General features: G+C 46.9%; 1 long non-coding RNA gene and 2 pseudogenes across 1 annotated transcript; 2 read left to right on the forward strand and 1 right to left on the reverse strand.

Annotated features, from left to right (window-relative positions):
• Nucleotides 1-4,257: 4,257 nt before the first annotated feature.
• Nucleotides 4,258-9,444, forward strand: LOC149347210 (uncharacterized). Its single transcript, XR_016292123.1, has 3 exons — nucleotides 4,258-4,432; nucleotides 8,159-8,223; nucleotides 9,290-9,444. It is a non-coding gene; the product is annotated as an uncharacterized LOC149347210 (long non-coding RNA).
• Nucleotides 9,445-11,056: 1,612 nt separating this feature from the next.
• On the reverse strand, nucleotides 11,057-13,209 carry LOC149347211 (uncharacterized; annotated as a pseudogene).
• A 432-nt stretch (nucleotides 13,210-13,641) lies between these two features.
• Nucleotides 13,642-18,327, forward strand: LOC149347212 (uncharacterized; annotated as a pseudogene).
• Nucleotides 18,328-23,562: the final 5,235 nt, after the last annotated feature.

A 23,562-nucleotide genomic window follows, 5' to 3' on the forward strand; every position in this document is an offset into this window, starting at 1 on the left:
ACGAGCCTTGTTGCACTCACAACAGCGTAGAAAAACGTGCTAATCGACGCAAAACGCAGGCTAGAATTGAGTGCCGCCACAGCCAGGCCTCACTACTGACCCAACGTGGTACTACCCAGCCAACTTTTCCTTGCCGCCACCAGGCGCCGCCACGTTACCTCAAACTCCAGCGCAAGAGGCCTATAGGGCGGCGCCGACGAAGGTTACGGAGAGGGCAGCAACACACACAAGGTTAGGCGCTCTCCAGGGTTTCCTTCTGCCCTGTTCTAGCGGCGCGCGCTGGCGAGATAGCTTCCGCGCGGCGCTGTTTTTTTTTTTTAGAATATGCGGCGAATTTTGTGAAAGAAGCAGGTCTGATAAGATTTTTGCAAGCCAGTACATCAAACTCACGGAGGCTGGAAGCGTGCCCCGAATTACGAACGTGTGTAGTCCCGATGTTACAAAATCCTGCTTATACGACGATTCGCAGAATACTGACAAAGCTTTAGCCGCTTGAGCACTGGAGCTACAAATGCAAGCGAGGTAGTTCCCAAAACAGGCTCTTGACGGATTGCGTCACTGGGCCAGATTCGGTGGCTTTATCAGTCATACTGCTAGCCACCGCGCTATTTCAGCCCCCACTGTAATGCCGCTTGGACCACTGGGTAAATAAATAAATAAAAAGGCCACTTAGATCTATGCTGCTAAGATGTAAACGCACAAAACCAACGCTGTAGCTGCAGGCTTCCCATGTTCATATGTAGCCGAGCAGCAGCATTGACACAGAGTTTCGCACAGTCGGTGTTGTGGTTACTACAGTGGATAAAGGCCATCAACCACCGTCGGTTCGATCTTCGCACAAGCCGAAGGTCCCGATCAGCCGGCCCCACACTTGCAGTGGGGCACCGCTGGGCGCATGCAGCTTCTGCAGGCACGAGAGCGGCAGGGTGGCTCAACCAAGGAAACAGGCTTACAAGTCTATAAAGGAGACATTTATTCACGCCGTCGTCCAGCAGCAAACGCACTCAGTTACCTCGTCCGGAATGCTCCGAGCATACCTGCAGATTCCCATAACACGGCCACTGAATGCTCAACGTATTGCGACGGCTACGTAGTTAGGTCCACAGTTTCGGACACAGTATTAACTCCAGCTTTCGTGCCTGGTAATTCGTTCTGTCCAACGCAGGTTCCATATCTGACGCAGGTCGACATTTTTAACGACTGTTGGAAACGATGCAGGCCGAATACTTCGCAGCGTCAGAGCTCTCGACACACGTCGTGCACAGCGCACACAGCGCTCCACAACCCAGCTGTTTACCTTCCTCTGGCTGTTACTTCATACGAAGTGGTTCCCAGATGACTTCTTGCACTTGCAGGAGGATGATAGGGGCATGTTTAAGCACTCTCAGAGGTTAAAATGCCCGCTGGCGCAAAGGAATTCCCTAGCGTTTTGGCAGCCCGGCGAAAGATTGGGCCTGATGGCTGGATTTGAGAGTTTGGACGAACCTGTCCGGTGCGAGAGTGTTGTATTCCTGTCTATATAAGTATAATGCGCCACCGTACCGTTAGTTGGGTTTTTGGCCGCGTCGAAATTCACAATATGCATTAAGGCTTTCCCGATGCAGAGTATTAGTAGCGGCGTGCGCGACCGCTTCGAGTAGTAAAGGAGAAGGCGCGACCAAGAGCTTAGAAGGGGTGCGCCCGCAAGCCACTTGGTATTGCTGCAACACCGACACTCAACCTGCACTGAAGCCGCTAACAGCTGCAGTCTAAAGCAAACTCAATGTAGCAGGCGTTCCCTGTACGGCTTCGTTTTGCAGTGGTTTCCGAAGGCACCTCTACAAGCGAGCAGGTTAGTACGGCGATGGCGGAGGCTCGAAGAACTTGCCATCACTTAGCGACGCACCTGTCTTGGATCTATGATCAGAAATCCAAGCCTTTAAAGGCGGCTGTGATCTGCTGCTCAAGAACAAGGTGTGGTGGGCAAGCATTGAGGGCGTTTATGAGCTTTCTGATCCCCTGGCTTAGTGGGTCACTTGGTCTTGAATGCCAGCTTCATTTTAACGCGGCAGCGTAAAAGGCCCCGTTCTCAAGAAAACCAGGTGTCGAGCTTGTCGGCGTCGGAGCAGTGCGGAATATCACGAGCATGACTCTGACACGTGGTCACTAGAGAGCGACCTAGGCGGGAAATGGGCCACCTCGGTCAGGTGACCTTGCGGCAACATCACCATCATCATCATCAGTCTGCCCACCAGATAGTGAGCAAGCTGCCCATCATGGCACGGGGCAGTTGAATTAATGATTGGTCTCTGTGGAATAGCAGCCTGGGGAGCTACACTAGTGCGCCAGGAGGTGTATGAGGACTCCCACGGATCTATGAATGTAAATTAAGTAATCACTTTCTGCATATAATTGAATTAACCCATTACGCTATCGCGTCGTACCCGTAGGGCGGAGCTTAAGTGACCCCTGGAATTTTTGCTCGTATCCATATCCATTCGCACCATGATCTAGTCAAGTCAAGTCAACTTTATTCCAGACATGTAAAGAAAATCACATGGCTGAGGAGAAGGAAAAAAAAAGCCGCATTATTGCGGCTTGACAACGTTCCCTTCCCCTAAATTACATCGGCGGCAGGGATAATGAAAGCATATAAAGCATACATACAAAGCACTTAGTTCACAATTTGAACAGAACAAAAAAGAAATCGAACAAATAAGAATGTGCGGTTTATCCGTAACCGGAAAAGCAATCAACATAATATATCTTACATCACATACAAAAAGAAAAGGCATTTCAAAGCAAACACATTCCAACACAAAGAGCAATCAAGGCATCGAAAAGGCAAGGCTAGCAAATATTATAAAATAAAGTTTTCATCTGTTGGTTCGAAGGCAAACGAAGGGAAGAGTTGGGTAGGCGAAATTCATTAAGCAAAGTAGGTAAGGCGTAATTTAGTGTCTGAAATCCGTAATTAGTGCGAGGACGTGGAACATACCAAACTTCATGATGGCGAGTTTAATGGGAGTGCGTATTTTCGCGCAAATTGAAAGTTTCTTCTAAGAACGCATTCGACGTTCGGACAAGGATTTTTACAGTTGGAGGAGGCGAAAATCATAAAACGAGGAAATTTTAATTATTCTATATTTTGAGTATGAAGGCCCAGAAGACGAAAAAGAAGGCACATTTTCTATTGCTTTCAGCGTGGTTTTTTGTACCGTTAACAGCTTGTTTCTATTGGTGGCTGTAGTGCTGCCCCAGATTAAGTTACAATATCTTATATTGGATTCGAACAGTGCGATATACAAAAGAAGCTTGCTTATCTCAGGTAGCATATATTGGAGTTTTCTAAGAATTCCGACTGTACGAGACAACTTGGTCTGTAGATGCTCAATATGAGCATTCCACAGCATGTATTCATTAAAGTAAACACCCAGGGATTTGACTACCTTAGCTATTTCTATGTCATCACCCGGGATCTCAGAGGATTTTCTATGTTATAATTCGTGTTTTTGGCTCTGAAAAATACAGCTTTTGTTTCACTTGAGTTAACTAAGAGAGAATTTTTGATAGACCACAGATGCAGTTTATCCAAGACTTCATTTCTTTTGCCACTAAGCCATTTACGTGTGAGCCAGTTAAAAAGAAACTGGTGTCGTCTGCATACATTACATATTCAACTTCTTTATCTATATTTATTAGATCTATACTCTAATGTCCCTTTTTTATTTTAATGCCAGCATCTAAGCTTTCCTTTGAACGTGCTTTTTCAACAGCATGTGTATGGCTTACGTGAAATTGAAGCGCTAGGTTACAAAGGAAGAGATCACTGTTGATGCGGGCCTAATCCCGAAATCTCTTAGAATGCCTATTTCTGAAAGGTTCTAACTTTGTGTATTCTCTCTTGAGGAAAGCTCTTTTGAGGGTGTTGCTTTTTCAAGCCTGGTAGAGGCCTTCTGGGGTGCACCAAAGAAAGCCGATAGTTAAAACGATGACCTGTAAGGACTACACAATGATGGCCGACTGGCTGGGCAACCAAATCCCGCGAGAAGGTGCCACCGTTCACCGGGCAGTCATATTATTGGGCGAACTTCTAAATATCATTCTCCGAAAGCGACCTTGTTTTCAAAACACTTTTTGGGCTTCGTAATTTTCGATGTTTTGGAGCGGAAGTGCGCTCTCTTCGTTAGCGCGAGAGAGGCTGCCCGCGGTAAACAGTGCATCATTACGACAATGAGCCCCGTGACTCCCTCACTTCAGGTGTGGTGGAATATTCCATGCCCATGTGTTTCCCATTCGGAAGCATAGCAACAGTCGCTGAATCGGATCGCGATGACTGGCATCATAAAAGCAGGCATTGCGGATGTCGAAGGCACCTAGTCAGTGCGAGCGGAGCAACCAACCAGTGTGTGTGTCCAGAGAGTATAGTGGCGACCTTTGGGCCTCTAGTTGTGTAAGTTTTTCGTATTTTTGGCTGTCATATGTAGTCAGCGCTTTCTTTTTATGTGAGTCGGTAAACCCGAAACGTTATTTTTGCACTCCAGGTTAAAGCAACGAACACTATGTCAGTTATGCGCATATAGCTGATCTAAATGTGCGGGCTAGGGCCATATCAACACAAAATTGTGCCCGTCTTAGCTTTATTGGTGGAGCTTTCGCAAGACGGGAGTAAACGGTAGCGTTTTAATGCGCATCGGCTTTTGTTAGAGGCATGCAGCCTGTTTAATTACACTCGCACACTGAGCACAAGGAATAGCTTAGCGCTAGCGCCCCGCTCCTTAATTTGCGGGAGGAAACTTTCTTGGAGCAACTACAGGATGTTTCACCGTAGACTTTACATAGTTTTTAAAACAGGTCTTTCTGAGTTAGAAGAGCGTCTTTGTCGGCATAGCATTGTCCGGAGTGAAGACGCGATAACTAGCAGGATGGTTAAATAATCTTGAATAGTTAACTTGTAACCATTACTGTTAAACGCCTTAATTACTGAGAGGCGTCTAGGCCACTGTAAATATTATCCATATCAGCTGCTACAATGTCGAAAACACCGTTACCCTTGGCGCTGTGGCCCAACAAATTTCGGCTATATCGCACCAAAATACACCCGCTTTCGAGAAACTTGTAGGCAAAGAAACCTCTCCAGTGCACAGTACTCGTCGAAATATAAAAATTTGTTGGGCCACAACGCCAAATGTTATCGCGTTTTTGGAACTTTAAAAGCTGATATGTATATTACTTACGGTGGGCTGCACATCTTTCAGTAATTAACGTCTTTAGTGGTAATGGCTAAAAAGTTGACTATTCAATGTATTCAACCGGCCTGCTAGTTCGCACGTCTTATCTCTACTCTGATGCACTTCACGACTGACAATGCTATGCCGAAAAAAGCGCTCTTCCAACTCATAAAGCCTATTTTTTAAAATTGAGTGAATTCTTAGGTGAAATGCCCTGTATATTACGGTGAGTATGGTTCCTGCATTATGTGGTGAATGCGAAATATAGTATATGCTGTACTTCTTAAAATGCATAAGTGCAGATGGCATCGTATTCGATGACATAGAATTGTTGCTGCTAAGTGCAACTTCAACTGCTACTACTATTATTTCACTTCTACTACTACCATTGCTACGAGCACCTCAATACACTACGTCATACTATTTCAGAGCGCAGCTCTTTGGCGCCCGTTTCTGCGTTTCGCGGCGTCGCCGTCGCCGTTGTGCGTCGCCATTGTCCGTTGTAACCAGAAGTGAACACTTTAGTCGCGCTTTGAGGTGCGAGACCAATGAAGCGGGAGTCTGGAAAGCAGAGGGCAAAATTGGTAAATTGGTTTTTGAGGAAAGGAAATGGCCGCTATCTGTCTCACACATCTCGGTGGACACCTGAACTAGAGGGAAGGCGCATATCTGCCCTCTTGGATCAGTGGACACCTCGAACGGGCTTTAAGCTATGTGGCAGTAGTGACAGATGTGCGCTGCATGTGCTGGCAATGGCATTGACAACGTTGTGCCGGAAACGCGGCGCTGAGGCCATAGGCCTTCGGCGTTCGTTGTGTTCATTGGCGTTGGCGTTGACAATGTTTTACACTCCGATCATTTTGAGGAAATGAAGTGCGCATAACTGGCTCCCTGGGTCAGTGGACGCCTGAATCGCGCTTGTAGGTACGCGGGGTGATGAGCGAGAGATGTGGGCTGCAGGCATTGACAACGTTGTGCCAGAAACGCGGTGCTGAATCCATGGGAAATAGGCGTTCATTGTGTTCATTGGCGTTGGCCTCGAGAACGTTATACACTCCGATCATTTTAGGGAAAGGAAGTGCGCATAACTGGCTCCCTGGGTCAGTGGACGCCTGAATCGCGCTTGTAGGTACGCGGGGTGATGAGCGAGAGATGTGGGCTGCAGGCATTGACAACGTTGTGCCAGAAACGCGGTGCTGAATCCATGGGAAATAGGCGTTCATTGTGTTCATTGGCGTTGGCCTCGAGAACGTTTTACACTCCGATCATTTTAAGGACAGGAAGTGCGCATGACTGGCTCTCTTCGTCAGTGGACGCCTTAATCTAGTTTGTAGATACTTGCGGTGATTTGAGAGAGATGCGGGCTATATGCGTTAGCGCTGATAACGGTGAGCGAGCTCTCGCGATCAACCATTGACTGCCACCTGCCAGGGTGGTTAGGTGGGTGGGGACTTTATGGAGATATGAAGACCGACAGGAATTTCTTACCACATATGCGAGAGAACCTCCCGTTCCCCTCGCTCCTCACGCCTCCCACGGCTGTGACAACATCGCGAAATACTTGCATACACCTCTTCTTTGAGAACCAGCCATTGGGGCATAAATTCAAGCATATATTTATTTCTCCGGCCACAAAGCTTCGTTCATGACAATAAAGAACTGTTAGTGGAGTGTTTGTAGAGGAAGGAATATATGTGAAAAATAACAAGTCTGTAATTGTACGTACATGTCTTACTCAAATTATTTGCCTCTATCGAAAAGCTCAAAAAGCTGATGAGCTGCGCTGAAATTTCGCATTAGGAAGCAACGTAATCGTCGGCAATTTTATGCGAAGCATACTACTTTAGCTACCACTTCAGCCCTTCACCGTGGTTATGCGCCTCCAAACCACGTGATACATGACGTCACACCACGCGATACGATGACGTCACGACAGTAGAGAAACGGGGGCCCACCTCGCGCCGTCGCTGTGGTTGTGCGCCTCCAAATCACGGGATACATGACGTCACACCACGTGACACGATGACGTCACGACAGTGGAGAAACGGGGGCCCACCTCGCGCCGTCGCTGTGGTTGTGCGCCTCCAAATCACGTGATACATGACGTCACACCACGTGACACGATGACGTCACGACAGTGGAGAAACGGGGGCCCACCTCGCGCCGTCGCTGTGGTTGTGCGCCTCCAAATCACGGGATACATGACGTCACACCACGTGACACGATGACGTCACGACAGTGGAGAAACGGGGGCCCACCTCGCGCCGTCGCTGTGGTTGTGCGCCTCCAAATCACGTGATACATGACGTCACACCACGTGACACGATGACGTCACGACAGTGGAGAAACGGGGGCCCACCTCGCGCCGTCGCTGTGGTTGTGCGCCTCCAAATTACGCGACACGATGATGCTTCGCATACTCCAGGCTTAACCAAGTTAAGCCTCAGCCATTTTTTTCTCTAGTGTGTGCTGTGTCGGGAAGCGTAGTCTGTAAAGGCATTGAACAATTAAAAAAAATTATTACTTTCATAGTGTGGGGAGGCTATACTTAGCGCTTTATTTACGGAAAAAACGAGCGTCCCGGCAGAGAAATCAGCGTTTCCTTCCGAGGCAGCAGAGCATTAATTTATGGTATGCCGCCGTAGCCGTACCGTAGCCTAGTAGTTTGGCCATCTGCGTCCTATGCTAGAGGTTCGGAGTTCGATCCCGTTGCCTCTGGATGCCCACCTGCGATAAAAGTGATACAAGTTTCCCCTGGCCTGGTGCTCGGCTTCTCTGGAGTGAAATTTGTGGAAATTGGGTGTGTGATGCCACCTTGTGTGGACTAAAATACTTTCTGCCATGGCGGCCTTTTGCCACTGCACATGCCCTTGCGCAATGAAAAGTTTCTACAAAGTTAGCCCTTCAGACAACTGCAGTCCCAATTCTTGAAGCTTGTTTCCTTTCAGCTTGCTAAGAGCCATGCACTTCTCACTGAGCCTGCGCGTGCTGACCTTTGGTGCAGTCGCATGTGGTAAGTGATTTTGAGTTATGTTTATACAGTATGCTCATAACTGTATTAATTTATACTGACAAAAAGGGCTCTTGCAACTCTGATCCCAAGAGCTTTTTCGTCTATGTTAAGTTTCTGCTCCCATTCTAACACGCTGATGTGTGATACGCGATTAACCACTCTTAAAGCTCCTTGCATACCATCTTTGGGTCTCCTGGTTATAAACTTTATTGTCTATCCATGCGAAGGTATTAAAGCTTCATAATTCCTTGCACATGTCTCATTATGTAGATGGTATTTTTATTGATTTTTCAAAATCCTTCGACCGTGTACCTCATAAACGACTAACACTGAAAATACGCAGCATCGAACTCGACGGCAAAACAACTCGATGGTTTGAACAATTTCAAAGAAATCGTTCTCAGGCGGTTAAATTAAATGATAATATTTCCGGCCTAACCCTTGTCAAGTCTGGCGTCCCTCAAGGCTCAGTAATAGGACTGCTTTTATTTTTAATATACATTAATGATATAGCACTAAATATCAATTTGAGAGTTAGCCTTTTTGCCGACGACTGTGCTAACAGAGTGGTGCGGCAAATGGCAGATGCAAATCAATAGAAAAAAGACTAAACATTTGAAATTAATTTCTGCTTCAAAATCGCTACCAAACATTTACCTAATAAATGATAGCATAGTAGACTGTGTTTCATCGGTTAAATACCTCGGCATCCTGCTAAATTCTAGCTTAACATGGACAGACCACATTGAAAATATTACATCTAAAGCACAAAGAAAACTTGGCTTTCTGAAGCGGCGCCTATATCTAGCCGACAGGGACACTAGGTTTCAAGCATTCAATTCTCTTGTTCGCCCTTCACTGGAATATGCGTCCATCATTTTGCATCCCTACCAAACCACCCTCACCAATATACTTGAAGCCGTTCAGAATAAAGCCGTGCGATTCATCCTATCATCGTCCTCGAGATTTCAAAGCGTTTATCTTTGAAGCAAGTGCTCAACATGCCGCCCCTCGCAATGCGCAGAAAATTTGCCTGATTATCTTTTTTTCACACTCTCTTTCACAGCAGTACATCATTTGCCCGGTCGCACATCTTACCGCTACCTCATACTTCACGTCGCACCGATCATATCTTCGCTCGGACGGAAAAGTACAAGAATTCGCCTTTACCCTTGTCATTAAAAGAATGGAATGAGTTGCCCTCCAGTATCGCTACCATAACCCAGTTTTTCTTATTTCAGTCGGAATTGCTAACTTATCTGGAATCCCAGCGCGTTCAGTAACCAGATTTGCTTTTATATCACTTACTTGCAAACCAGAATGTTCTCTTTCTTTGTTATTTGTGCATTTTTTTGTAACAGTTTTTACGTTGTAATGTTCTTTCTCAAGCAGACATATTAACCACCTGAAGTGCTTTTTTGCCTTTGAAAATTGGGCTCTGATTTGTCTCCTCCTATGTAATGCCCGCAGTGGGCCCTTAGGGTACTTGAAGAAATAAAATACTTCTTCGTATACCCTGTAAACCCTGTTTGCCCTGTTTTTCTCATTCCCTTTAGGTGTTTATCGAGCCTAGTTCAGTGACCACATGTTCTTATATTTCACTTCTTTCTAGACACTTCTCTTGCCGCCTTTCTCTCCTGTACACCCCCAGTAAAGCGCAGCCTGTCAGCGCTTTTCAAACTCCGGCTAAAATCAGAAATTTATTAATTATCTTTTATCTCGTCAGCCAAAATATGTGTAATCTAAATAAATGAAATCCTTCATTAGAAAAATGAACTCGAAAACGTGAGCTGGTTGTGGATATTAGAGAAGGAACTCTCACGTAAGCAGAGATCAAATACTCCCCAGTTTGCAGGAAACTTCACCACTGGTAGGAGAAAACGCAAAGCCGCTTTCTCCACATGGCGAAACAAGGAAACCTCACAAATTTTCCTAGCGTACAAAGGTCCCGAAACGCCATCAAACAAATCTGCAAGTGCGCATGCTTTTGTGAAGCGAGTAGAGGCCCATATATTGGTGCTTTCAGTGCTATAGCGACACGGGTTCATTTCCCAAACCATCAAAAACGTCTGCTGAGCTAGAACACGTAATTTCCTTCCTTGGAGTTCAAAATAAAAATTTCTTCGTGCATCCACTAGTCTAAAAAGAAAACATTTGACAGAAGTCTGTCTGGTTGGAAAATTAATTTAGGAGAAATATCACTGATGCCCAAGCTAATTTTCGAAAAACACGACGTTTCGGGACCGGCTCGATCCCTTCTTCATGGTGTGACTACGGGCTTGACTTTTTAAGCCCTCGTGTGGAAGACTTCCGGACCAGCGGCCGCAAACCATAAATGTAAGAAAAAGGAAGCGTCCTCAGGTAGCGCTTAACATTCTTCTGTTTCTGTTGGGTGTTCCAAGACTCGAGGAGAAGCCTCCTGCGCGTGTTGGCCTCGGTTTCCAGTACAATAGCGCCGTCAGAGTCAATCCGTTGGTTGCATGTCTCGCAGGGTTCGGCCACAGCGCTGGGTTGACAGTTCATTTATGGGACGTTCGCTTTGTGTTGTCTCATTCGTTCCGCGAAATTCTTCGTCTCCCCTGCGTACGAGGCCGGGCAGACCGAGCAAGGTATTATGCATACAACGCCTTGGGCCCTTTCTTTAGGGTAATGATCTTTAGGGTGAGGGAGAAGGCGTCCGATGGCGGTAGCCGGTTTGTGCGTTGTTAGCTCCCCTTCTTTACCGAGAATCCCAGCTAGCGTCTCGCTCACTCCTTTCACGTATGGAATGCAAACGTTTTCGCTCCTGGCGCATCCTTGCGGAAAGATTGGAGCTGTTTTTGTTTTGTCTTTTCTATTTTTGGCTAATGCGTCGGATGAAAGAACTTGGGTACCCATTTTTTGGAGATCGGATACGACACAGTTCTCTTTTCTTCTGTCTTCATGTGAGGAACATATGGTGTCAGCTCTCTTCAATAAAAATGTAATGACAGATGCCTTGTGGGGAGTGGGATGGTTCTAGCTGAATTGAAGGTACCGTCCCGTGTAGGTTGGCTTCCTGTATACCAAAAAGCGCAATCCTTTTCGTGCCTTGTGAGTAGAACGTCGAGAAAAAACAGCCTGCCCTGCTGCTTCCGTTAAACTGTAAACTGTATAGCCTGTTCAGTTGAGTTTAGATGGCTTAGGAGGTTGTCTATCTCCGACGTTTTCACCACGCAAAAGCAGTCGTCTACATAGCGAAGGCACGACTTTGGCTTCGGATTGAAGGTGGAAAGCGCCCCGGTTTCGACGTCTTCTATAGTTAAATTAGCCATTGTGACTGAGATCGACACCTCCGTGGCAGTTGGGCTTGTTTGTTTGAAAGATTCTCCTTTATAGGAGAAATAGGTACTGCGAAGACAAAAGTCGAGAAGGCGGCATACCTCACTGACGCTAAGTGGTGTTCTCTCATGCAGGGTCTGGTCGTTTTGGAGTAAACGGTGAGCAACGGACACAGGTAGGGACACTGGAACGCATGTGAATAAAGACACCACGTTAAATGAGACCAGGCTGTCGTCTTCCTCAATCGTCAGGTCCGAGACAAGATGCACGAAATGTCCCGAATGCTGTACATGAGTGGGTGTTCTGCCGGAGAGCGGAGCTAATACCTTGTGAAGGCAGTCGGAAAGACGTCGGAGAGGAGATAGTGTGAAATCCACAATTGGCCGCAGGGGGATGTCAGGTTTGTGTATTTTAGGTAGCGCATAGAAGGTTGAAACTGAGCCATTTCTGGAGATGAGGTGGAGGTAAAACCTTTTGGAATCATGGTGCCACTTGAATATCTCCGCTAGAATTCTGTTGAGAGCTGCTTGCGTGGTTGAAATGGGATCTTTCGTGATCTTCTCATACACCCCACTGCTCAATAGGGCCGAAGCTTTATCCTCGTAGTCGTGGCGGTCCATCAGTACTGTTGAGTTGCCCTTCTCTGCCGGGAGCATGACGATGGTGGTGTCGCCTCGGAGACCCCGTAGGACTTTTTCTTCCAATGGATACAGGTTGCTGGGAAGTTTGGCGGAACGCAGGTGACAGACTTTTGTCAAATGTTTTCGTTTCAGTCTATTCGCCAAGACTTCGGCATTGAGACCATGCAGCTGGTAAAGCAATGCATCAACATCACCAAGGGTATTGCCGTCTTCCGGACGCACATAAATTTCAATAAAGCCTGCAATGAGAAGGATGTGATACCGGTGAGTCTTCGCGTCAAGCGTCCGGTAACCACTCCGGAAGGCGTACGGCTGGTGTCCAAAACGGAGCAACGTCTGCTAAGTGCTCGGATACACGAGTGTCATTCGGTTCTCCGCAAAAAAAGAGCCGGGACGGTTCTTCACCCGCCGTTAACTAGAACACAGTATGCCTAAGCTCTTCCCGTGTGTGGACGCCTTTGCCGAAGAAACTGCCGCCACTATAATCAAGAAGCATCTCACATCTCAGTAAAAGAAACTGCTTGCCCTACAGAAGCGGTAAAAGAAACAACGTGACCCCCAAAACTCCGGCTTCATCAAGAACGTCTCCTCCCGTCAACTAACCCAACATGAATCCTTACTCCTCGCAAAACGGCACGGGTTCAACGTGTCATCTGTGCCCGCCCTTCCAAAAACTTGTTACAGCTGTTGAGGATGCTATTCAGCACCTGGAACCGCACGTTGGAGAAGTCCACCTGAAAGCGATTGGTGTAATCGCTAAGATACCAGCCAAACTTCAGAGTAACCTGCCTCCACTGGAAAGAAAAGCCCTACGGGTTCTCCGAGACGATATCACCATCGTCGTGCTCCCGGCAGACAAGGACAACTCAACAGTACTGATGGACCGCCGCGACTACGAGGGTAAAGCTTCGGCCCTGCTGAGCAGCCGGTCATATGAAAAGATCACAAAGGATCCAACTTCAATCACTCAAACAGCTCTCAACAGAATTCTAGCGGAGATATTCAAGCGGCATCCTGATTCCAAAAGGCTTTACCTCCACCTCATCTCCACAAATGGCTCAGTTCACAGCTTCTACGGGCTACCTAAAATACACAAACTTGACATCCCCCTGCAGTGAATGGGGGATTTCAGCCTATCGCCTCTCCGACGTCTTTCCGACTACCTTCACAGGGTATTAGCGCCGCTCTCCGGCTAAACACCCACTTATGTACAGCATTAGGGACATTTCGCGCAATTTGTCTCGGACCTGACGATTGAGGAAAACGACAGCCTGGTCTCATTTGACGTGGTGTCTTTATTCACCTGCGTTCCAGTGTGAATAGCTGTGTCCGTTGATGACCGTTCACTCCAAAACGACCGAACCCTTCACGAGAGAACGCCACTTAGCCTCGATGAGGTATGCCGCCTTCTCGACTTCTGTCTTCGCAGTACCTATTTCTTCTATAAAGGAGAATTTCTCAAACAACCGGAACTGCCATGACGGCGTCGATCTTAGCCACAATGGCTAATTTAAACATGGAAGGTGTCGAAACCCGGGTGCTTGCCACTTTCAACCCGAAGCCAAAGTCGTTCCTTCGCTGTGTAGACGACTGCTTTTGTGTCGTGAAAACGTCGGAGATAGACAACCTCCTAACCCATCTAAACTCAACTGAACCGGCCATAGAGTTTACAGTTGAAAGTGAGCAGCAGAGCAGTCTGCCTTTTCTCGACGATCTACTCGGAAGGCACGACAAAGGTTTGCGTTTTTCGGCATACAGTTAGCCATCCCACACGGGACTGTACCTCCATTTCAACTCGAACCATCCCACTCCCCACAAGGCATCTGTCATTACATCTTTATTGAATTGAGCCGACACCATATGTGGGCCGACACCAAAAAAATGGGTACCCCAGTTCTTTCATCCGACGCATTAGCCAAAAACAGAAAAGACAAAACAAAAAGTGCTCCATTCTTTCCCGAAGGATGCGCCAGGAGCGAAAACGTTTGCATTCCATACGTGAAAGGCGTGAGCGAGACGCTGGCTCGGATTCGCGGTAAAGAAGGGGTGCTAACAACGCACAAACTGCCTACCACCATCGGACGCCTTCTCCCCCGCCCGGAAGACCGTCATCCTAAAGAAAGGGCCCAAGACGTTGTATACAGAATCCCCTGCTCGGTCTGCCCGGCCTCCTACGTAGGGGAGACGAAGAATTTCGAGGAAATAATGAGACAACACAAAGCGGACGTCTGATAAATGAACTGTGAACGCAGCGGAGTGGCCGAACACTGCGAGACATACAACCACCGGATTGACTCTGACGGCACTATTGTACTGGAAACCGAGGCTAACCCGCGCAGGAGACTTCTACTCGAGTCTTGGCAAATCCAACAGAAACAGAAGAATGTTAATCGCTACCTGGGGAAGCTTCCTTTTTCTTACATCTATGGTTTGCGGCCGCTGGCCCGCAAGTCTTCCACACGAGGGCTTAAAAAGTGAAGGTGCGCCTCGCCCGTAGTCACATCATTAAGAAGGGATTGAGCCGGTCATGAAACATCGGGTTTTTCCAAGATTAACTTTTTTGGCGTCAGTAATCTTTTTCATTAATCCACTAGTTTGTGTGAGTGGGCCAGTAAGGGTCTGCCCGGTACTACCTGCGATACGGGTTTTCTGTGTGTTGCGTTTCCAAAAGAAAGGTGCTCATTAGGCGGTGGTAAGGCGGTTGCAAGGGGAAGAAAAGCGCACGAACTATTTCTATCATGGCGGATACAACACCTTGCGGCAAGGGCTAGAGTTTGAGGTGAAGACCGGAGCGCTGATAGCCTGCCGTAGTGAAGGGTTCCGGATTATTTCGGCCTCCTGGCGTTCTTTAACGCGCACCCATATATCACGCGGTGGCTTTCTGTACTTCACCTTAATCGAAATGCGGAGATTCGAGCCAGCGACCATGCGGGAGCCTTGGAGTTTACAGCTGGAGCTGTTTAAAACTGCATGTGACGATAGCACAAACGGTGCTGCGAATGACATGCGTAACTGTGCTCTGACACCTGCCCTACAGAGATGATGTTTAGAGAAGCGGCTATGGTATGCTTTTAGAGAGGTGGTTTGCACAGGAGGATTAGAGCGATGATTCTCGAATGTGGTTGTAAGGAATGCTGTAAAATACGGCACTCAGTAATCGTTCAGGCAAAAACGTAGCGAAATAAAATACATAAAGACAGAGACTGAGAAAGACGGACACACACATCGCTAACTTCCAACAGCGATTCACTGCACAGAGGAAGGGTGGTTTTTATACCATGGTGTCACTCAGAGTTGCACCAGTGATTTCAGTCCGTGGCCCTTTTTTTTGCGCTACGCTTTTCGCTGAATCATTAACCAAGAGGCCGAAATATCCAATCTTATAAGAAATAGTTGATAACGGTTTTTGAATTACCTTGCAGGCAGTGATGAAGGCATCCTTGGTATATGGGTGATGCACCGAAGGTCAGGTGTCGTCCTCCTCTGCACGCATCCTCTGCACGCATGCCTTTCGCGAACGTTTCGGGGCCCTGCGTTCGTCTTCGTAGTGGTGCCGTCACGTCAGTTCGGCTTTGCTGCTGAGCGCGTCGCGGTCGCCACACCTTGTACCACCCAGTAACAAGGGCAGAGTTGTGTTGTCATACTTCTTTCAGCTTTCGTGACAAAACAAACTGAGGCGAGAGCGCATTTTCCCCACCAGAGTGCAATCACGTGGCTCCTATAAAGACGGACTGAGAGCACTGCGACGAGGAGAAGGCGAGTGCATTTCGTTGTCAGGAGCGTCCCTCCTCTAGGCGGAATTCTAGGACTAGGTGGGCCACGATCGAAAAAGCCGTATGCCTGATTGTGAAGCCTCGGATCGACTGGGGAAGCTTGAAGGATCGTCTCACGATCTGCAGCCACTGGTAGGAGAACGTCACGCTAGCAGCAGCCGAGGGGAAAGAGGGTGTGAGGATGAAGAGCGATCAACGCTGTTGCGTGCACTTATAGATGCCTAGGAAGAACAGCTGAAGGATGAAGTGGCCGGAGAAACGTGCTTCGCTGCAAGCGGTAATTCGTGGATGGAACCGGAGCATCAAGGGATTCCGAAGCCAAACTGGCAGACCGATGTGCACGGTGAGATAAACAGGAGCGAAAAGGAAGGGAGCGTGAACGTGAGTCAACCAATCCGGCGGACATGGCGAGGTGGTGAGATCCGCGGCAATGAAAACAGCATAACCTTGCTGAAGCGGACGCGCATGAAGAACGAGAAAGAAGAGGCGAATGTAAAAGTCGCCAGATAGTAGGTGCCATTAAGACTGAGGAGATCATCATCACCAAGTAGGCGCGAGCGCCAGAGGCTTTCCACTGCATCAAGTTTGCGAATACCTCCACGATTACATAATAGTTATCTGCAGATACCCTTCCACATTGTATCCACACTTGCCATATTAAAAACACCTCTCAGTAATCTTGAATTATTCTTTTCTTTGATCTTGTCTCCTTTTTTTTTCTTTCCACGTTAATTAATCTTTGACTTATTACCCGAAGCACAACCGTTAGCTTGGCACCAGCTTACCCTATTCTCCTGGCCCTTATCACTGAACCCTGGCCTATCCCCCGTCGTTGATATGTGCAATGTCACCAGGACCCACAACAACAACAACATGCAGGAGAGAAGCGTGTACAAGTGGCTCCCGAGACCACCGAAAAAAGGGAATGGCGACTCAAATCAAAACGAGCAGCTCAGACGGCTTATCGCAAGAGGAAAGCCAAGAACGTTTGAGCGCAAATCGAAGTTCCAGGATTTGATAATGCTAAACTAAGAAACACAGAGCTAAACAAAGACAAACTTGCTAACGCACCTTAGGAGCATTCACCTTAATCTGGTGACTCGATGGCTTAGTATTTTGTTTCCTCATTTCGCTCATTCTCAATTTGGTGGAGCGTAAATTTTGTCGTTTGATGCGCGCGAAGTTTTTCGGAATTTAGACTGTTGAAGCTACAGAGTTAGACGCCGTGGTGTGTGGAAACGTTGCAGCAACAGCTGTAAATGAGGATGGTTTGGTTTATGGCGTTTAGCGTCCCAAAGCGACTCAGGTTATGAGGGACGCCGTGTCGAGGGCTCCGGATAGTTTGGACCACCTAGGGTTCCTTAACGGGCACCGCCATCGCAGTGTACTGTAGTGACTGTGACGCCTCCCCTCCTGCCTAAGTGGATTATGGCAGCGGGCTTCCTTGACCGGGGGACCACGGTGGCAGCGGCGAAGGTCGAAGACCACCGAAGGCCGAAAATGCGGCGACGATGGCGGCGTCAGGTGGCCAAGTCGACCCTCGGGTCGCCGGGCAGAGTGTTTATGTGCTAATTGAAGGCCGGCTGTGTCCTCTACAGAGGTCTCGTGTTTTGGACATTCAGTGGGAAAGCACGAGGATGGTCATTCACCTGCTGGTAGACTGCGGGAGATTCATTTATAGCAGTGTTTGATTACTGAGCCTCTACCCCTTCCCATCGACCGAGCTGCGAGAGAGCCCCACAGCCCAGCACCGCCCCTGTTGTGGGTGGTATCAACCGTGTCCACAACTGTCCATTGGATTGGACGTCATTCTTCAAACTTTATTCTCCAGTCAGGGATCTGGGGAATACGAAGCCTATTTAAGGGAGTGTGGCCGAGGGTCTCCAGTGCACTCCTGTTAGCGAAGAAGCTCCCTTCAACTCAGAGTCACTCTCAGTTCCTCTTTTTGTAAATAATGGAAATATTCCTGTATAAAGTTTCCCTTTCCTTGTTTTCTTCGTAGCCCCGTCTCCCGCCTTCCACGTCCGTTCTCAGGCCCGACCATGCTAACTCGATCCTAATAGTACGCGGTCCTCTGGGATTTCACCTCCATCAAAATCAGACCGTCGCGGCTGCAAACAATAGAGTCACTAAATATGTTTTTTTTTTGCGTGTCTATGTAGTGGCGTTGTAGTGAACATGAATTAACGCAAAAATGTTTTGCACCTTACGTCGCACGTGCTACCTTCCACATTTTAAACACGTGTTTTCGCCTTTCAGGTTTCTTGGCATCTGCTTTCGGTTACCCTGTGATGCAGGTTGACTTCAACGGCGCTGCCGGGCGGGACCTCGTTAATCCACCCGACATGAATGTGATTACCAAGTCTGATGGTCCGGGGCCGGGCCTCTAGTATCCGTTCAATTTCCCTCTGTATGACACACTCCGTGATGGCCACTAGGTCTACATTATGACGCATCAAGATGATTTCATCCCTTCCTACATCTGAAATGTTGGGGCTAAAATTGCGCTAGCGTACACATACAGGGTGTTTCACCTATGACTTGTGGGGGGTTTAAATGGGGAGATAAATACGTTCTCTCCGTTTAAGCGCGGCTGACCCAGTTCAAAACCGCGTGGACCCCATCCCGTGGTCGCGTACGCTACCGAGCGCTCGCCGACCACGGCGGGCCTTGCTCTGTGGGAACAAAGGAACGACACACTGGCTGGCACAAACAAGGCATTTATTGCTAACAACAATAGCGCCAGCTAGCAACGAAATACACTGAGGAATCGAGGATGTCCGGCTCACCAGCACGGTTACGAGCGAAGGTTCGCCCACGGTAGGGCAGGGGAAAAACTCCGAGGCCGGACGGGACGAGCTAGGGGAACATGCTTCCACACGAGGTCGCCCGCCGCCGAGAGCGAAGCGGCCCGCGAAACGTCCGCGAGCTTTCCTGGTCTCAAGGAGAAGAGGCTCGTTTCTCCCCGCACGTGCGCAGCAAAACGCCATCCGTGGCGCTGGTGTCGCTGCGACGCGAGCACCCTCCCCTGTTAGTTAAAATAACACAACTAAGGGGAGTGCGTTGCGGGGAAGCTAACAACAGGGAACTACTGCGTTGTGGGAAAGCGAACGCAGGGCACCAAGGCGTCCCCACAGACTCCAGAAAATTTTATTTTATTTTTATTTACAATACCCCTAAGGGCCCTCGTGCGAGGGTATTACATAGGGGGGGGGGGCGATACAATCATAAAAATATGGCACAGGAATTTGAACAAAATACACGTAATAATGAATTAAAACTAGTAATGTACACAAATAATAACAGACAACGCAGAATAAAATACTCAGTAAATGCACATAATACAACAAAAATACCAAATCTGTTAGTCCATGGTTTGCTTTAACGAATGCTGAAACGATTGTGGGTTAACCTCAATAGCTATGTGTGATGGCAAGTTATTCCAATCTATTATAGTGCGAGGAATGAATGATTTCGCGTAGAGCAATGAACGGCATGTGATGCGTTTTATTTTGTTAACGTGGTCACGGCGAGGAAAGACTGCAGGGTGTGGCAAAAAGAAGTCGTCGTGGAGGGTGGGATGGTGATACAGTTTGTGAAGCAAGGTTAGGCGAGCGAAATGGCGTCGACATGATAGCGGTTCCAACTCGGCACGTTGTTTTAATGCTGTGACACTAGTGAAGCGTGAATAATCTGAAAAGATGAAGCGAACAGCACGGTTTTGCAGGGATTCAAGGTTGTTTATGATGTAAGCTTGATGAGGGTCCCATATGGCAGAAGCATACTCAACTTTCGGGCGGATTAGCGTGATGTAAGCAAGTTTTTTTAAATGTGAAGGCGCGTGTTTGAGATTATGCCTAAGAAGGCCGAGTGCGCGATTTGCTGATGCTAAGATTGTGTTAATATGGTAATGCCAAGTTAGGTCAGACTGAAAGTGAACTCCTAGGTACTTGTAAGTTGTTTTAAGTTCAACTGTATCGTTATTGAGGAAGTAGGTTGTAGCAATTCGAGTGGAACGGTTAGTAAACGACATTAACTTTGTTTTAGATGCATTTAGAGACATTAGCCAGGAAGAACACCAAGCCGTTACAGCGTCAAGATCAGTTTGAAGTGAATGGCGGTCGGTTTCATTAGTAATATTACGATATATTACACAATCATCCGCGAATAACCTCATTTGAGACGATACACAGTTGGGTAGATCGTTAATAAAAATTAAAAAAAGCAGAGGGCCAAGTACACTTCCCTGGGGGACTCCAGATGTTACGGGGACAGAAGACGAGCTAAAGCCGTTGACAGAGGTGAATTGTTTTCCGTTATCGAGGAATTGTTTTATCCATGAAATAACGTTGGGATGGAGATTTAAGTTTGTCAATTTGGTTAGGAGCCTGTGATGGGGAACGCGATCAAAAGCTTTAGAATAGTCTAAAAATACTGCGTCAACCTGTAAGCCAGCGTCTGCTGCGGAAAATATGTCGTTAGTAAATCCAGCGAGTTGTGTGTCGCATGAATAACCCCTGCGAAAACCGTGCTGGTATTTGAAAATGATATCGTGCTCCTCTAGATAATTAATCACTTGAGTATGAGTTATAGTGGGATACAACGTAAAAAAAAATAGCAGCTGCTAACACTGGGCCGCGGTCCGCGGCGACTTGTATTACTCCGCTGGTCAATCGCAACAGTAAACGAAATCAGCTTTTTAATGTTTGACTATATTAAACAATCCATGTATCAAAATTATAGAGCTCATAATTTTTTTCTTGTCATAAGCTTCTTGTTTAGGCCACAATAAACGTTTAGGTAGCTGACTACCTTTTCGTCGCGGAGGAATTCTGTGCGCGGAGGCTGAATGTGGGCGGAGCTTCACTGCAGACTTAAGCTGCATCCGAGTATAGAATAGCACTTTTTTCACCATAGCATTTTCAGCGGTGTAGTAAATCAGAATACAGCTAAAACTGGCGAACTAGCAGGCTGGTTAACTAATATTGAATAGTTAACTTAATAACAATTACAGTTACGGCTCCCAAATTATTGAGACATGTAGCCTACCGCAAGTAATATCCACATCAGTTTTTATAATGTCGGAAACGCCGTTACCCTAGGCGCTCTTTTTCAACATATTTTTGCAACATCGAGCCAAAATACATGCGCTTTCGGGAAGCTTGCCGGCAAAGCAACCTCTCCAGTGGACGCAACTCATCGAAATGGCCAAAATTTGTTTAGCCACAGTGGCGAGGGTAAGTGCGGTTTAGAAATTCTAAAAGCTGACGATTAACAAGCTTAACAATAATAGCAGTAACAGTTAAAATGTTAACTATTCAGTATTAGTTAACCATCTTGCTAACTAGCGCGTCCTAGCTGTGTTCTGACGTACTACACCGCTGACAATGCTATGCCGAAAAAAGCGCGCCTTTAACTCAAAGAGACTATTTTAAAACCTTTGTATAGTTTTAGGTGAAACGCCCTGTATATAAAGAAGTGCATTAAGCAGCGCATATCGCTTCATACTTAGCTATCAGGACAGACCAGAAGTAGTCTTTTCTGCATCCCCGGTTATGCTTGCTTGCAAAAGCTGTATAAGAACAACAAATAAACTGGAGTTGGCACTGCGAGACGAACTCTACGCGGCAGTTCTTACAGTATACGATTCGAAAGCTAACGCGAACAAGAGAGCGCCTTCTATTACACTCAGCCGCCTTTGGCCATCCGCTAGAGCTCAAATTATTAGATACTAGATAGTAAGTTACACAATCGTTGACTGGAATCAGCTGAAAAACAACGCATTCTCTGCACCAACATTAAACTGCGGTTTTATCAAGCTTAGAAAAATTCTACTTCATGTATTATTGGCTAGTTTGCTTCTTTGCTGTAACCTACCTTGTGAGTGATAATTTAAATTTTTATTTACTTGTGGTTGTTGAGCCTAGCTTCGCCTTGTGTGTTTATAGGACTTTCTGTTGTATAACCAGAGCTCAGTAAATTTTTTTCTGTACATGTCATTGTTTTCAATCATGCTTGTACCTGCTAAATTCACCATGTGGTGATTGGAGTATCTACAAGTAAATAAATAAATAAAACTTTGATTCGCCCAATCCTAGAATATGGCTCCGTCGTTTGAGGCCCCTATAACATTGTGAATATGAAAATATTGGAATCGGGTACAAAAAAAGAGGCAGCCCGTTCTACATTCCACCAATTTGACAGATATTTCGTCTTCTTCTCGTCTGTATAATCTGCGGATAATTGAAATTGCCCACGTCGTCTCACTTATGTGCAAAGTTCTTGAACACCTTAATTCCTTCCGGCGACCCCTTGGCAACTCTTAACTTGCTTAAGAAGCTGTCACTAAGTAATCACTTCAGTATTTCCTATACCTTGTGTCTGGCGCATTTTAGCCTTAGTTGCCTATGTGCCATTACACCCAACAAAACAGAACAAAATCACTTAGCCTTTCAGTCCCCGTACTGACTTCTTCAAATACTGCGTTTTTTTCCCCCGAGTACTAGTGAAAATAGTAACTCGCTTCCTAGGCTTACTTGTGCTCTGCCTTTTAAAAGAATATTTAGGTTCCTCGATTTGTCGCTGAGACCCTATTAGTGTGCGTTTCCTAGTGCCTTGATAATACAGAGCTTTTCACTTTAGACTACCTGCAATTTTTAAAAACAGCCTTTTTGTGTTAGAAGAGCGCTTATTTTTAGTTAACTAATACGGAGTAGTTAGCTTTTTACCAACTACTGCTGGGTTAGTTACTTATTGAGGCTTGTAGGACACCGTAAGTAATATCCATATTAGTTTCTAGGATTTGGAAAACGCAGTTACGCTCGCCGGTGTGGTCCAACAGATTCTGGCTATATTGCGCTAGAATGCACGCAATGCAACCTCTGCACGCAATGCAACCTCTGCAGTGCACGTCACTCCAAGAAATAGCCAAAATTTGTGGACCACAGCGGCGAGGTTAACCGCGTTTTCGAAATTCTGAAAATTGATATGGCTATTAACTACGGTGCGCTACACGCCTCTCAGTAACTAAGGAGGCTTGCAGTAATACTTGAAAAATTAACTATTGAATATTTGTAATACACCCGTCTGATTATACTGTCTTAGCTGTAATTTAATGCGCTACACCGCTTAGAACGTTTTGACGAAAAAAGTGGTCTTTTTAGGATCCCATAATATTCATGTGGATGAAATGACACACCTTGATACATCAGACATCCCGCCACCTTCCCCTCTTCCCCCATATCCGTTCCTGTCCCATGTCTCCGAGAAACAGGCTTTGCGTCAGCCAACACGCGCTCTAATTCCTCCGTGTTCGTACCCTCTCCCCCGGAGTCTCACTCGGGAGGAACAGGTATCTGTGCGCCGGATTCGGACAGGAGCAGCTCTGACTCCTTCTGTGCGTCATCGGTGGCGTGACAAACGTTTCCAAGTGAATGTCAAGTGTCCTCATTGTGGTGCTGCGCCAGACCAGTGTGACGAAAAACACTTGCTGTGGACTTGCCCGCCTACAGCTTCCGTGAGACGACGCCTCCTAAAGAAGGTAGGCCTGCGATGGGACGTTGCAGGCGACTATCGCAAGTGGACTCATGATAATTGCTTTATCGTGAAGTTTTGCCACTTTTTAA

The sequence above is a fragment of the Amblyomma mixtum genome, chromosome 4 (assembly GCF_055824585.1).
Source record: "Amblyomma mixtum isolate Tamu chromosome 4, ASM5582458v1, whole genome shotgun sequence".
In the NCBI taxonomy this organism is placed as follows: domain Eukaryota; kingdom Metazoa; phylum Arthropoda; class Arachnida; order Ixodida; family Ixodidae; genus Amblyomma; species Amblyomma mixtum.